General features: G+C 57.2%; 1 protein-coding gene across 9 annotated transcripts in view; it reads right to left on the bottom strand.

The window, feature by feature from the left end:
- BCOR (BCL6 corepressor) overlaps positions 1 to 15825 on the bottom strand; it is a 125570-nt gene that overhangs the window by 34718 nt on the left and 75027 nt on the right. For 2 of the 9 annotated variants that reach the window (XM_021673274.2, XM_021673276.2), the window contains exon 1: positions 10151 to 10895. The exons of 3 other annotated variants lie outside the window; for them this stretch is intronic. The gene's annotated coding sequence lies outside the window, so the exon portion shown is untranslated. Of the gene's footprint in view, positions 1 to 3016; positions 3085 to 10150; positions 10896 to 15825 lie in introns of those variants that run through there. 4 more of the 9 variants (XM_021673275.2, XM_064364417.1, XM_012448124.2 and 1 more) reach the window with 3 other exon arrangements.

Below are 15825 nucleotides of genomic sequence, written 5' to 3'. Positions count from 1 at the left end.
TTCCATGCTCAGCAAAGTGGGGTCTGGTTGGGCTGGGGCCGGGACATCCCTGTCTGCCCCTCTCCATGCCATGTCACAGAGGTCAGACGGGTCTGCGCTTTCTGCAGCCCTCAGCGGAATGCCTCCTCCTGTCTTTCGGAAATTGCCCAACTCACTGAATACTTACTGGTCGCCCCACTGATCAAAATGTCTCCTTTATGATTTTTGGTTAAGTTGAACATTTCCATAATCGTCATTATTAGCGCAAATTACACGCCTAATCGGTCCTTAAATAGATTTTAATTAAATAAGCATACAAGGCTCATTTTATGACTTAAGAAAGGCATTACTTTTCGTTATAAACTTTCCAGCAGGATATAGAATAACGATAGCAGACAAATACTTATTCTTTGCAAATCACCAATAACCAATGGGCAGAGTATCATGAAACATACCCTGTTTTACCCTCTGGAATCAAAGCTGAGACCAGACATATCACAGCTGTACAACGTTCCTCCTGGAATGGGAGAGGGGATTTCTTCCTCCAAAGCACTGTGTCTGTCTTCCTTTTGGCCGGTAGAAATAAACCCCCTGTGCTACTTACCCTACCCATCTGATGAGATTTCTCTAGCTGGTCTCTTCTAGCAACCACTCCTCCCCCACCTCCATCCGTTTTCCACCCCTTCGTCTGCTTAGAGTCCTGGTGCAAAGCGGGCAGGCTGTGCTTGTTAAATGCTGTGTAAAATGCTGTTAATAAAATAATAAATACAAAGGATGGAGGCTGCTGGTTCCACGGGTGTTTTGACTGGAAATGCCTTGGCACTTGTCATGTGTTTATGGGAGGGCAGACAACTCTAGGATTTACATAGTTTGGACATTTCTGTACTTCATTTATTCTTTCCTAAATGACGTAGGCCTCGAGCTATTTCAAGTTTGCATTTGTACAGAACTGTTAAATGCCTAGGAGTTTCTCCAATTAAACCAAGTTTTAAATCAGACCCAAAGCTGGAACAGACACTCAGACTTGCCCAACTCCACCTTCAGCCTCAGTGGCTGGAGAAAACAAACAGATCCTCGAAAACAATCAGTCCTCGAGCTCCCCACCTTCACCCCCTCCGAGGGCCCCTAGGGCAAAGGTTAAGGTGTCTCCAGATTCCAGCCTAGGCTACACATCGAGGCAATCATCACAGCTAGGCGCATCCTGTCCACACATTACCTTTAAAATCGTGCGCTAAAATCGGGGTGGGGGGTGGCGGGGGTGGGGACCGCAGGCCTGGTAAAACCCACTGTTCACAAAACAATGTCAGCAAAGGCTGTAAGGCATTCTTTAGAGAGGGACCAGGGATTCATGCCTACTGAAGCTCTTTCAGCACAAAGGCTTTTAGGGGAAGAAGGGAAAAAAGGGAGGAGGAGGGGGAGAGGAGGAGAGAAAGGGAGGGAGGGCTCCTGTTTCAGAGCAGGCATCCCCTGAGAGTCAAGAACCAAGTGTAGCTTCAATCAAACACTGACTTCCCCTCTGGGAGTCGAGTAGGAAACCTGATCACAGTAGCTTACTACCGGCCTGGATCCATACAGGTCTGGTTTTCTTCTCATGCTAGTAATTTTTTAAAATACATATCGATATAAAAGAAGCAATCCCTGGCAGACTTTATTGAAAACCACACTGAGCCCTCATAACATCCGGACTTAATCCCTATCAAACAAACCACAGCACCTCTGGCCTCTGCACCAGGCCACCCCCTCTCACCTCTTCCAACCAGGTCTTGCCCCTCTGGCTCCCATGGTCCTCCCCCCACAAATAATGCCAGGAAACCTTGCCAAAGGGCACCTAGATACCGGTTCTGAAATCAGTTCCTAACCATATAATGATCCCACGTGGCGGGGGGGGTGGGGAGGGGAGCAAGTCTTTTCATATGGAATCCTTTAAAAGGCAGAATGCGAACTACGGACGGCGGAAAGAGGAACCCAGAAGATGGACCTGGAAGAATACCCTCCTAGGGGAGCTTGAATTTGCATCCTTGGGTCCCAGGACACTGGCCTGGCCAAGTCTCAGGCGGTCTCAGGGGCAGCAGGGAATGGAGGAGCAACCTATAGAAACATGACAAGTCATTCAAAGCAATTATTAATCCTTGGGGCCTACTATGTGCCAAGTATTCTATTTAGATCCTAAAGGTGGATAATTATTCCCAGTCTTACAAATGAAGAAACTTACTGAGGCTCAGAGGCCATAAATAACTTGCCCCCAAGGTCACACAGCTAGTAAAAAATGGGCCACGGTCAAACTCAGTCCTGGAGTTGCGGAGAGGAGCCAATTATTGGTCTAATTACACCATTTGAAATCCTGATTTTTCACATACTGTCTCCTCGAGTAAGTTTTAAAAGCTTCCTTAGGCCTTGTGTACCCCAAGGAGGTGGAGTGTTTAACACCTATGTTACTTGGTCTACAGTGAGCCTGTAACCCAGTTTCTCCCATATCTAGTCATCTCTAGGTCCACTCAGTCTTTCACCATCTCCCCCTACATCCTCCAAATCGCTCTCCACTGTTACACCCTGGTGTAAGGCCAATGTTCTCAACAAGCCTCCCCTTTCTCTTCCTCCAGCAGCCCAGAATAGTCAGGGGTAGGTAGGTCGACTCCTCTCAGGTCTCTGGGAAAAGTGCTGACTACTGGTACTAGGAGCTAGGCGTGCCACCCCAGTTTTGCCACATAAAGCAATAAATCAAATTATCTAGATAGAGCAAAAGCCCTTTGGAGGAAGCTCCTCCATCTACCTTTCCTAGGGTTTTAAAGGAAAAACCCCAGGGAACGAAGTAGTGTGGAAGAGGAAATTAAGATGGAAGAGGCCAGCAAGATGTCCTATTGGGCCACCCAGAGTCCCCACAAAAGCGCAAGCTGGGGGATGGGCTATCTTGTCCTTTCCCGAACCTTTCTTTCCAGAAGCGCCTGGCGGCAAACCTCAGGGCCCAACATCCCCTCCCCAACCCTACCCCAATTTCCGGGCCTTCCCCAGGCTTTCAGATGCTCCGGGAACTACCTACACCCGTTGCCGCAGAGCCTGCCAAAGCCACCTCCGGCTCCGCTCGATGAGGACGGGCCGGGGCACCGGACACTCGGGCTTCCCGACCCTGGACTGGTTACTCCTCCAGACGCTGAAGCTCCGGATGTGCGAAATGGCTCCGCAGTGCGACCGGGTATGCAGGGGCCTCGGCGGCGGGAGGGACGGAGGGCAGACGGCGGCGCCGGGGCGCTCACCCCGCTAGCCAGCCGAGCACGCCCCCGCAGGTCGGCAGCCCCTGGGCTCCAGTCCAGCCCTCTGCAAGGGGCGTTCTTCCTCTTTTTTAAACTTTCCGGCCTTGGCGAACCGACAGGGTTTCAAGCCCTCCCCTGCCCCCACCCAGTTCGGGGCGGGGCGGGGCGGGGCGGGGCGGGGCGGGCCCTCCCAACCCCTCCGGGGAGGCGATCACCCCCACCCAGTCCGGGGCTACGCTAGACGGCGGCCGCGGCAGCCGCCTCCCTCAACCCCATCCCACCCCCGCCTACTTTGGCCACCTGGAGAGAGCGGCTTCCCGAAGCGAACGCCGTCCAGCCAAGCCTGGGACCGCAGCGTCCGGGGAGGAACTCCCTACAGCGCCAACGGTCCTGGCCTGCCCGCGGTGCGCCCTCTCCGACAGGTCTAACGCTCCGGGAAGCGGGAGGAGAGCAAGGCGGGAAGGGGGTGGACGGGCTGCCTTTTTATTTTTTTTTTAACTCTTCAAATGCAAGAGACTTTTGGTGTCTCTAGCACGATTCCAAGCGCCTGGCCAGGCAGAACAATAGAAATGGAGGGGGGACGCCGGAAATGGTGCAGAAAGACCCCTATAACCCTATAAACCTCTCCTCCCCCTCTAAGTTCCTATTAGCATTGAAAGATCCTAGTGACTTCAATGCAAAATTGTCTTTTTATAACTTTTTTCCTAAACACTTCCCTCCTCCCCACATGAAATCACCTGGGCAAAGATCGCTTCCAAAGTTATGACCTTCGGAGGCTCCAGGGGCTCTCACCTGCTCCGTCCCTGGCACCCAGACCTGACTCAACCCATCCCCCAACAGTTCCCCTGGTTTGCACCTAGACAATAAATTTAGTTTAATTTAGCTTCCGGTCTTTAATTTTAGCAGGTCTCCTTTTTGCATGCAAATCAATATGGCAATTACCATCTAAAAGCTCGCCCAGCCCCGGGTCAATGTAAATTGATCATTGTCCGCCTTCCACAAAATAACATCGGGAGTCTGTGGTGCATAATGAGATTATACTGGAAACTGTCCTTTAGATCACAAATTATTTTTTATGCTGTCAGGATCTTCTCTGAGAGGACTTCCCTGCTTCTCTAATCATGGACAGCCGAGCCCGTGGGTGCTGGCTGGGGAGACACAGCTCTAAAACAATGACCGAGTGAGGACCCCCGTTCCTGAGACCCTCGACTGTAAACACCTGGAGGTGAGCTTGCGCACCAAAAGGGAGCCTTCTACAGAAATATAGCAGAAAAGCATCGTTAATGAACTCCACCCAACAAAAAATCAGATCTCCCTTCCTGAGGAACACGTTGAGGGCAACCAGAGAAAGCCGTCGGGCAGGGCTGGAGACCAGTGGACGCCCCTGGCCAAGTGCGGCGCGACGAACGCGGCTCGGCTACCACCCGGGCAGCGGGGGGAGGCCATTTATTCCTGCCCCGGCGGCTTCTCCTGGCTCCACCACCTAGGCCTCAGCAGCGCGTCCGGTTTTGCAAACAGACGGAATCCCGTCGGCCATAAACACTGGCAAAAGAAGCCGGGGCGGGCCAGGGCCGGCCCAGGCCTCCCCACCCAGCTCTGGGCGAGGTCCCCACCAGGCCCCTTCCAGAAGATGGGCGGGGGCACCGAGGCAAGAAGAAGGTTCTCTCTCGACCCGCAGCACTGTTTTCCTCCACCCCTCGGCGGCCCCCAGGCCACGGGTGTGACCTCGGGGCCTAACAAAGGGCCGTGAGAGCTCCTTTCGGCCTCCGGCCGCCGGGAGAGGGGTGGGGCGGGGCGGCCGAGATGGACCCACGAAGTTGCCCCGCCCCACCTCTCCGGGTCCGCCGGGCCCGGTGCCCTCGAGGAAACTCCTGGGGTGGCATTCTCAGGGCTGCCCACGGCTCCAGAGGACCATCCTGAGGCCTGCAAGCCTCCCGCCCAGTGCGGCCAGAGCCCGTCCTACTCGGACCGGCGCGGGCTCCACCCAAGTGCGGTCTTCCCAATAAAAGCTGGAATTCCCGGCTGGGCTTAGACAAAGAGGGACCGCAGCAAATCGACGCCGCGGGCAAACCAAACCGTAGCCGGAGTTTACGTGCGCGTCTGGGGTCACCGAGGCGCCTGCTAATCCACCCAACACAGGCCGTCCCCGCCACGATCTCTTCCAGAAAAAAAAAAAAATGAAAGCATACCTTCCTTTGATTCCTCCCAGAGGCCGCACGTCTTCCTGTTCTCCTTCCCAGCCCACAGAGGCCCTGTTCCACCTTAGCAGATTGGACCCCAGCAGTGCAAGAGCCATTCCTCGTGACCACAAAGTGGAAAGCTACTCCCCGGGTGCCTACACGATCCAGCCACTCTAGGTCAGGAACTCAAAGTCTCTTCAGATAAGCCTCCTACCTGCTCATCACCAACCCACTGCCCCCTCCACCTCACCCCTAGAAGGGAAAGAAACTATAACGAGAAGTAATCCTAGCTCACTGCACACCATCCACCCTTTAGGCTGCCATCTTGGCCCTCAGTTTCCTTCAGGCCAGACACATTATTTTCCTGTGAATAAGTGTGTGAATGTGGTGGTGTGGCCCACTCTTCCGTACCCAAGTCGGTCTCACTCATTCGGCAGGAAAGTCTTCGGGAGGCCGGGAGGAGCGTTTGTCATTCAGCCTGTGTATCTAAGCATGGATGTATGCATATGAATGCTTTTTGTGTTTCCAAGTGACCCTCTTCACACCTTTAAATGGGCTATTGTCTCTGGAACGCAGTTACAGAAATTCTGCCCCAGTTTCCAGCTCAACGAAGTCTGGGATTTTTCTCTGCGAATCTCCCTATACATCTCTGTATTTGCATACCCATGTTTACATTCCCCTCGGCCAGTTCTTTATCTCTTATGTATCTCTTGTTCCATTTGGGCATCGGAGCCCAAGTGTCTTGATTTGTCTCAGCACATGTCATTCAGGCGCACATCTTAATCTGAGCATTCCTACTACTGCCATTCTTCTGGCTTTGCCTATAAAGTGGCTCTTTCCCAGGTCAGACCAATATGGGTTTGCAGCTGAAATGTAAATAGAGGATCCCTTAAGACCACAAACTCTTAAAGGAAGAGGAGGAAGGAGGAGCCTGGAATGTTAGTAATGAGTTTTTTATGGGTAGGTAACTCATCCACCCATTTCGAGCTCTAGAAACTAGAACTAGACAAATTTCTGCAGAAGTGTATTAAAATTTTAGACCTATTTAATAGTAACCCCTAATATATGTATAGAAATGACGGATCTCATAACACATCAGTGTCCAACTCCTCTTTGGAGGCTGTCTCCTTGCACATACCTAACTCCACACAAGTTCGTGGTTAAAAGTGTGTCTATTTATATAGAGACAACTCAAAGATCGCGTTGCTTCTTCAACGCATACCTGTACATGGTGGCAGGGCACTTCAGGCTCAGGTCCTCGGTCTGCAGTAGTCATGGTCAGAGGACCCACCCGCCTACAGCTCTGTGCAGACCTTCCCGTCCTTGAACACCCGCATGAATTCTCTTCGGCAACACTGAGTCTACATCTGTCTTCCAAACTCATTCTTTAAGTGAGGGTGTTCATTGTGTGTGTTCACAGCTCCCGGACTGAGAACTACCTGGTCAAACTAGATCGTCTAGCAGCTGCGTTTGGTTTGTGGAAGAATCGAGCCCGATGCACCAGGACGTGACCGTGCACACACAAGAAGAGAAAGGAAAACCCTAGGCCCAGACTCACACCTCCTCCCCACCGCGAGCTACTCTGCCTTTAGGAATTTCCACTAGGCTCTTTGCCCCCCTTTCCCTATTACACTATCCCACCATGGCCTTCAAAGGGTTAAGAGAAACCCCCACAGCCTTCCCTCCATCCAGCTCGCTGGGCCCGCAGGCTAGCTAGCTTACTCGCAGCTCACGGAGTATGCTGCCGTCTCTGCGCCCCCCCACCACCTCCAGTCCTTCAGCCGAGAGGGAGCCTGCATGCCTGTCTAGACCGATCTATCACCGGCACACCAACAACACCCGCGAGAGCGCGGAGACCCTGCCGAGGTCCCCCGGCCCGCATGGTTCACGGCGGACAGAACCCAGGGAGCGTGACTGCGCCTGCGGGGTGGGGGTAGGGGACCCACAGGCTCTGGCCGCCCCGAGCGCACCACGGGTCCTCCCCGGCCCCGGCCCCCCGCGCTCCCACCAGCCCGGCTGCCGGGGCACAGTCACAGCTCCGCACACTGGGCAGTCCTATTTTTATCTTGTCTAATCCCAAACTGGGCGGGGAGCACAGGCGTCGTGCTTAGAGAACAAGAGATAGGCGAGGGAGGCGGGGAGGAGCAGCCAGGCAGCGACGCGAGCAGGAGCGAGTTAAAGACACAGTGGAGGCGACCGCCGGCAAGAAGAAAGAGCGGGCTGCGCGGGCCTCGAGGCGCCGCACGCAACGCGCCGCCCTGCGAAGTTACACTCGCCTCCCCGCCGTCCCTCGCAACCGGCCCCTCCCCACTTCCCAGCGGCGCTCTCCGCGGCCGGGACGGCGGGGCCCGGGCCTGTGTGGGAGGCGGAGGGCCAAGACTGCCCTGCAAAGGGCTGGAGAGAATCGCTAATGAGCTGTGCAGCCCATTGATCCGGAGAACACTTCCTAATTAACTCTCAGTCACCTACTGGTGACAGCGCCTCAAAGGACAGCGCTGGGGCCAGCCGAGCCCCAGCACCAACTTGCCGGCCCGGCGCCTGGCGCCCGAAACCTGCGCGTTCCCCTAGACACCCCAAGGCAATTGGCGTGCGTGGCAGTGTATACCCGCACACCGAAAGCCAGCCTTGGATTAAACCTGGACGGCATATTAATCACCGCCTCCCCCAGTTGCTCTACGCGCTGAAACCGTGCCCAAAATAAACACGAAAACCAACACTGCAAAACCCAGACCAGATAACAGGTCGAGGGTAGAATGGGAAGGGTCGAGAAGCGAGCGTATTTCCTAAGTGTCCACGTACAGGAGTCTTTGAGGCTGACAATTAAAATGCCTTCCACGCAAGCAATTCTGTTGGCAAAACCGAACCCAACACTTCGTAAGGATTGACTTCGGCCCGTGGTGTCCGTTTCCAGTGCCACAGGAAGTGTCAGATGGCTAGAAATACCCAAGTCTGTCTGCACTCACCACCCACCACCCACCATCCTCTGGGGTGGGCCATTTCCTCCGGGTTTTTACTCCCAGGCCATTTTAAGGATCTTTCTCCAAGAGGCTACCCCTAGAACCAAATACCACACTACCCCTCCCCTAGCCTCTTCTCAAAACGAAAAAAGTGGGGGGAAACACAGCTAAAACCCCGAGCTGTCTAGTCTAGACTCAGCGAGGCTGTGCGAATACCTATTTGAAGCGCGCTGGTTTCTTTTTAAGGTTTGTTTCTAAATACACATAACCCTCCTCCTTCCTTCTTCGCTCTTCCATTTCCCCCACCCCCACCCTCCAGACGCCGGAGGCGAGCGCCGTGGCGCGCGAGCACTCACAGCATCTAGCTGGAGATCTCGGACTTTCTGGAAAAGATTCATTAACAGCAAATTATGCCTCGCCCGGCCACGGCCTACACGATGCCAGACTCGTCCGTCTCCGGGACCCCGGGACGTGCCCACTCGAGCGCGCGAGCGGCGGGAAGCCCGCCGGGACCACGGGTGCCTCCGGCCGCCCTACTCCGCACAAGGCGCCCCAAGACTCGTTCAATAAACAGCAGGCGCTCCTCGCCGCCGCCGCGAGCCCCCGAGTTGGCGGAGGCTCTGCAGCGCAGCCGCCCGTCGGCTCCGAGCGCGGGCTCCGCGGCGTCTTGCCCTCCCCGCCTAGGCCGAGGATCGTGCCCCGGTGCGCAAGTTCCTCTTCGCCTGGAGCCTCCGTGCCACACGCCCTCCGAGTGGGACCAACTTCCTCCCGCCGCAGACTTTCACACGCCCATTAGGGCTACCCACCAGACTCCCCATCGCCCAGCGGAGGGCCCGGGTCTCGGCTGCCCCCGCCCTCCCTCCGCGCCGCTGTCCCCGCAGAGGCACATTCTACACCCACCCCTGGGGGTTGAGAACTTAAAACTTACCCGGAACGTCGGGGAGAGAGAGGAGGGGGAAGGGGGAGGGGGGTCACAGATTTTAATCTTAAAAGAACATTTACAAAACAAAGCGTCTGACCTGGCTGGCGGGCGGGCCAAGTCGGAACCCCTGGCTCTCCTAGAATTCTTGGTAACTGTTTTTTTTTTTTTTTTTTAAATCCACGTGATTCGCGCTTTGGGGCAAGCCGAGAAAAAACGGGACTCCCCTTCCGAGTTGCGCGGCAGCGGCGGCAGGTCGAGCTCGGCTCGGCTGGAGGCACCCGCCACACACCCTCGCGCACGCACACGCCGTCGTTCCACTTGGAGGAACGACTGGCCCCGGAGAGGCGAGACGAGGCGGCGGCGGCTGGGGGTTTTTACAGTTCTTTCCCGAGTCGAAAAAGAAAGCAGACGGCAACCCGCCGCCCTCCCCTTCCTGCTCGCGAGCTAACGCCGAACCCAGCTTCCCAGCTTCCAGCCCACCTCCCCCCCCCTCCGCCCGACTCGCGGCGCTCAGCGGCGACCGCGCTCCCGCGCACAGACACACACTGGCTGCAAACTTCCACTCCGCGAACTCCCTGTTCTCCTCCCAGCACCCCCGGAGGCGCCAGGCCCCCAGCCGCGCCCCCTCCCTCCCTGGTGCCCACGCGGGGCCGCTTAGGTTGGCTGCATTTTTAATAACTTATAGCTATGAAATAAAAACGAAAGCGCCCAAGACAGCCAAAGGGAAGCGCGAGGCAAAAGCTTCGCGAGGTAGGCGGCGGGCGGGGGCCCCGGGGGAGGGGGCCGACTGCAGCCCTCGGCGCGCCCGCCCACCAGCCCACCCGTCGGCGGCCTCCCGGGGGAAAAGGTGTTCCGGGCACTGACCTGAAATCCCCGGTCGGGGAGTAGGCAGGGAGCCTGCGATCCGGCGCTTTGAAGTTTTCCCCCGAGCGGACTCGAGGCGGCGAGGAGGAGCGGGGGTCGGTTGGGTGGGTGGAGAGAGGTATGAGGGGTGGGGGGTTGGCGACGTCAACGAAGGGAGAAGGAGCCGGGCCGGAGAAGAGCGGCGAGCAGCAAAGTTTGCGGTCCCTGGCTGTCCGCAGCCCGCTCGCGGCGCCGCGCTCGCTCGACTCCCTCGCCGTCTGCAGCCAGCCGGCTGCCCTCGGGGTCGGCCCCGCCGAGGGGTGGGCTCTGGGCTGGGTGGGGGCGGGGCGGGGCGGGCTTGGAGCCTCCGGGCAGGTGGCGACAGCCCAGTGCGATCCTCCGGGCTCCCGCAGCTGGACTGGGCTCGGCCGGGCTCAGTAGCTCCCGCGCCGCCGCCGCCGCCGCCCGCGCTCGGGCAGGAGCCCCAGCGCCATGTTGACGGTTCGCCGCTAGCGCCCGCTCGGGCTGGGTGTGTGTGAGTGTGTGTGAGTGTTGGCCAAGTCGTCCCTGCGCGGCGACAGCGCGGCTTGGGCTCTCCGCCCGGCAGCTCGCGGGCTCCCCCTCCGCCGCCGCCGCCCGCCTAGCTCCCGCTCTCGGTCGCGGTCTGGGCTCCGGCGCGTCTCCCCCGCAGCCGCCGAGCTCGGCCCGCGTTCAGCGAGGAGCGCAGCTCTGCCTCACCTTGCCGCTGGGAGCCCAAGCTCCGTCTGCCGCCGCACGCCGCGATCCCAACGCGTCCCCCCTCCCTGGTTCCCTCCTCTTCCTCCTCCCCCTCCCTCCCGCCCGTCCTCCCTCCCGCCCGCCCTACCTCCCTCCCTCCCTCCCAACAGCCGCCTCCCCTCCCCCCGCAGGCGCAGCGCTCGGGCGACAGCCGCCCGCCCGCCGCCGCCTCCAGCTCTCGCAAGTTTGAGCTCCCCCAGTCTCCGCTCACCCTCCGCTGCGGCGCCGCCGCGGTGGGGTTTCGGGCGGGGTGATTCCCCAGGAAAGGTTTGCCTGAGTTTCCCCGTCCGTCAACGATGTACGGCCCCGCACGTTTGGGCCTCTCTGGATCTGAACCTCGGACCACTTGGGTGGCGCACCCCTCGCCCCCTTGCCTCCCCTCGCCCCCTTGCCTCCCCTCCCCAGCTCGGGCCGAGTTGGTTGCGCACGCCCGGCCCGGGCGCACGTCCTGGGCGAGCCGGAGACCGACTTGGGCGGCGGCGGCGGCGAGGGCGGCCGGCTGAGCCAGAGCCGAGGGGATGGGGGCGGCGGGGGCGGCTCTCCCAGCCGCGCGCCGAGACTCCCCTCGCTACCCAGAAGGCCAGTGGAGGACCGCAATTACCATAAAGCGCCTCGCACTCCGCTCAGCCAAAGCTGTCAAACCCCAGCGGCAGCAGCCGCTGCTGCCGCCTCTTGCCACCAGCGCTGCGCTCTCCCGGCCTCGTCCCCTCCGAGACCCAGCGGAGCGTGGCCGGTGCGCGCCCGCGCCCACCCCCGCCCCAGATTGCCCCTTCCTCCCGGAGGAACCCTTTCCCATTTCAGTGTTAAAAGCTACCTGAAAACACCACCCCAGGCAATAGTGGCCGTTCCGCCTGAACTCCGCGCCCGAGTTCCCCGGACGTTTCAATTGTGTGGGAATTGTTTGGAGGTGGGGGGAAGGGGGAGCAGCCCATGGAGGTACAGGGAGGCGGGAGGGGGACGGTCGGAGAGCGGAGATCCGCCTGTATTTCTCCCGGTTTTCCAGCATTTTCTCGGTCTGCACCTCGGATGGTTGGAGGGGCTGCCCTGGCCCCTCACCCCGGCCTTGGGAGATTATCTCCCGCGTTTTATTTTCCTTGGCAGGGAACAACTTTTGGCTTACACCATTCGCCCCATAAATTTCTACTCGGTAACGTCGTGCTGATCGGTGCTCGGCGGCGGCGTACAGCCTGCGCCCGCAGCAGTTCAATTCAATTGACACGTATTGAGCTTCTCCAGCGCTCCCGGCGCGGCGCTGGGCGCGGGGGGAGGGCGGGGGCAGGCGGGAGGGAGGGGGAAGCGGAGAAGCGAGGTTCCGGCCTCCCCGGAGCGCAGAGCCTCAAGGGCGAGCAGAGAAGCCCTACTTCGTGAAGCAGGCGGGAAGGGGTAGGAGTGGGGGAGGGGATATTCCAGACTAACCGCACCCAGACTGCGGGTCTGGACTTCGCGGCTAAAGGTGACCCCATTCGGCTGCCCGCTAGGGTCTTTTTATGCTGAGAAGGGGGTGGGTGTCTTTTTCTGCCTAAGGACAAGATGGTGCAGGCTCGATGAAACATAAATCTGAAATGGAGGTAGCTTGTAAATCCACACGGAAAGTTTTTAAAATATCCTGGAGTGTCCCCATGCCAAAAATAATCAAAAGCATCTCAAGTTGATTACTAAGTCAAGGTCAAGGCCAAAATCAGCTCTAGCTAGCAGATATTTTCCCTTTTAAAAATTAGACTCACTACTGACTTTGGGACTGGTATTAGGTGCGATTTTATTCATTCTGTTTTAGTTCTCAGCACATAGTTATAAAAACAGCCCTTCTCAAAGCAGAAGTGAAACATCTCTACCGTTTGAAACCCGAAACTTCGGCAGAATTAAATCTTCATGCTCCAGAGCTGCTTATAACAACTGATGCAAAAGACAGACGAGCAAGTGCCCCCGCGAGCAGTGCCCAGCCGGGCTGGGCCGCGAACACGACCAGCGACTGCAGAATGGAATGCACGCTTTTTTTTTCCTGGGCTTTCTGGGGGTAGATATATCTGCAAGTTAACCCACATATTTTTTTAATCTCCGGTAACAAGCAGAAAGACACCTGGACTATTATGCTATAAAACTATTTTTTATAAAGACATTTTAGGGCCAGACATTAAAAGTTATTAGATTGAACGCATGCGAGTTACAGACACAGCTGAAGAAAAGGCCTCTGGTTGTGTGTTGTAGCAACATTTCTTTTTGAAGCGACTCCTTTTATTCAAAACAAGTCAAAAATAACCGGGAAGGCTGAAGTTGGGTATTTGTGGGGAAACTCTCTGAACGTGGTTCCAGGCGAGGTGGCCACTCTGCTGCTGCGGGCTGGACGGGAGAACTGGCCTGGGCCAGTGTGAAGCCGTGCCAGGCCCTTTCGGCAGGGTTAGGCCGAACCGCAGAGACCCTGGCTGGGTGCCCAGCCACCATCTCTCCCCTCCCCTCGTCTCCCCAACTCTGCCCCCAGGCATAGGCTTTTCTCGGAGTTCCAAGTCGAATGTAACCGTCCAGAACTTTTAGAAAATCCAGGAATCAAGCTTGCGGCCTGCAGCCTCTCGGAGTCTTACAGCCTCCTGGGGTTGCTGACAAAGAGGTTTGTCTAACTTTAAAAGTCCTACAGTTCCGGAGGCTGAGGCAGGAGAATCTCTTGAACCCGGGAGGCAGAGGCTGTGGTGAGCCGAAATCGCGCCATTGCACTCCAGCCTGGGCAACAAGAGCGAAACTCCGTATTAAAAAAAAAAAAAAAAAGTCCTAGAGTTAAAATGAATCCGGAGGTGAGAGTGCTGTAAATGCGAAGGGGCCGCGGGGAAGGCTGACTGCGGGAGAAATTTGATGCTGGAGATAAACAGGCCAGTAAACTCACCTTTGACATAATTTGCAACTCCCCCCCAATATACACACACACGGCCTTTACAGGGATTTCGCCTCCACGGTATCCTCACGCAGGCTGGTAGGATTAAAGGGTTTCTCCTCCATCTCCTAGGGATACATTTTCCAACTCCGTGGGATTTTAAAAATATCTTATTAAGGGAGTCCTAAGAGGCACGAGTGGTGGGGGGGATTCGTGACTTACTGGGAATTAAAATGTGGGATTTTCCCGAGGCGCTCTAAGGCAGAGAGGGGGAGGGGAGATTACACCTATTGGCCCCGTTAGTTCGAATTGTTTTGGGGAAAACAGGCAGAACGCTGTCGAAGGGCAGTCCCATCTTGTATCCCCACTCAAGAATGGGCTCAGGTAGTTGGGGATGCCGCCGAGCCTGCAGTGCGTGCGGGCGGTTTGGCTCTTCTCCTGCCCCCTCCTCCCCTGCCCTCCCACGAGCCCCTAGGGGGCTGACCCGGGGGTCAGGCCGCTATACCCAGCACTCAGCAAGCGGAGGATTTCAATGAAAGCAGAGGAGGAGGAGAGAGTGAGCAAGGGAGCTCATGGGAGGGGAGGCCGTGCAGCCCACGAAGAAATCAAGAAATAGACGCTGAAATGAGAGGTGCTGCGGAGTGGAGCAGCGGGGGCTGCCCTTTCTCCATCAGTCTCCGTCCCCATGGGAGGGTCTCCTGATGATAACAAACCGCTGGACCTCAGGCTAACCAGGCCCTGCAACTGGGCAAGAGACCTGGCAGTTGTAGGACCAGGCCTCGAGCCAGGCTGCCCTTCTCAAGGCAGGTTGACTCTGTAAGACCCGCTAGGGCCTCTCCCACACACCTCTAGCCCCACCCGGGCCTAGAGGAAAGGCCAGGCATCCTGTGTCTGGGGGGACCCTGGCCTCCTAACCTTGTGTGCAAGGTTCATTTATAACTTATGTGTGGGATCCACATCATAAAGCTCTGTAGGCCACCAGTGACCCTCCTCGGAGGCTGTTCTCAGGACGATGACACTTGGTACTGGAACAGGTGGGACTTGCATGAGTACAGATCATGTATTTTTACATAATGTGAGGTAGTCTTTCTTTTAAAACACACTCACATTTAGAGTCTTCTGGTCACTTGTCATAAGAACTCTGGGCTTATGCAATAGCACTTTAAAGAAGATCGACAGCCCCATCCTCCAAGCACAAGGCACGGCTGGCTTCCCCTCTGAAATTTAAACGAGGTAACAAGAGGAGGCCCATCCTCCTCCCAGGATTTCACTCATCTGGAAACATCTAAAGGTAGCTGCCTCCCAGGGCTGAAGACTGCTGGACTTAACGGTCGCCAGGTGGAACCTGACTGCTCTTTCTTCTTCCTGGCCTTTGGAGGGTTATTGGGTGTTTCGGGGAGAAGGCCCTAGGCGCAGTCTCTCCGTGGTTCCTAGCAACCGTCTCGGAATTTCTGGTCTGGGCTTGATTTGGGTCAGGCCCTGAGCTCCCCGAACTCAGGCACGCTTGGGTGAACTAGCGTCTACATTATGGGGGCCCGCAGGGTGGTTGGGTGTCGACCAAATGGGCATAAATACAGGAGGCTTCTGGGAGGCCGCGTCTTTCGCTCGGCAAGGGCTTGAGAGACTTCGACGCCGCCGCGCTGGGCCGGATGCTCCAGCAGATAAACCCGGACGCCACGTCCCTCCTCCGCTGCTTATTTAGCAAGGCGCCTCCTGCGCATATTTTACCCGGCTGGGGGCAGTGAGTGGGAAGCGCGGGGAAAGGGGGCGGAGAACCGCCAACTACTCGCCTTCGGACCCAGCGTGCCGGCCTCCAGCCCCAGCCATTTTGTATCCAGCTTCCTTCCTCCACTCCCACCAGGTCCCTGCGAAATCGCACCACCCCGAACCCCTTCGCGGTACCACCCCCGAACTGGAGGGGTAGAGAAGGCCCTGTCAGCCCCTCGCCTGCGGCAGGAAGGTGTGTACGGGCCAGCAGAAGGGAACGCGGTGCTGATCTGTCTCTAAACACCTCTGTCCCCCCCCCACCCCCGCCCAACAAAGTCGGTCACAGAGGTGA

This window comes from Aotus nancymaae, unplaced genomic scaffold (genome assembly GCF_030222135.1).
Source record: "Aotus nancymaae isolate 86718 unplaced genomic scaffold, 86718_ANA_hifiasm-v0.15.2.pri h1tg000058l, whole genome shotgun sequence".
Classification (NCBI taxonomy): Eukaryota; Metazoa; Chordata; class Mammalia; order Primates; family Aotidae; genus Aotus; species Aotus nancymaae.
Note: the sequence above shows the minus strand (reverse complement) of the source record. Positions and strands in the feature narration are given on the sequence as shown.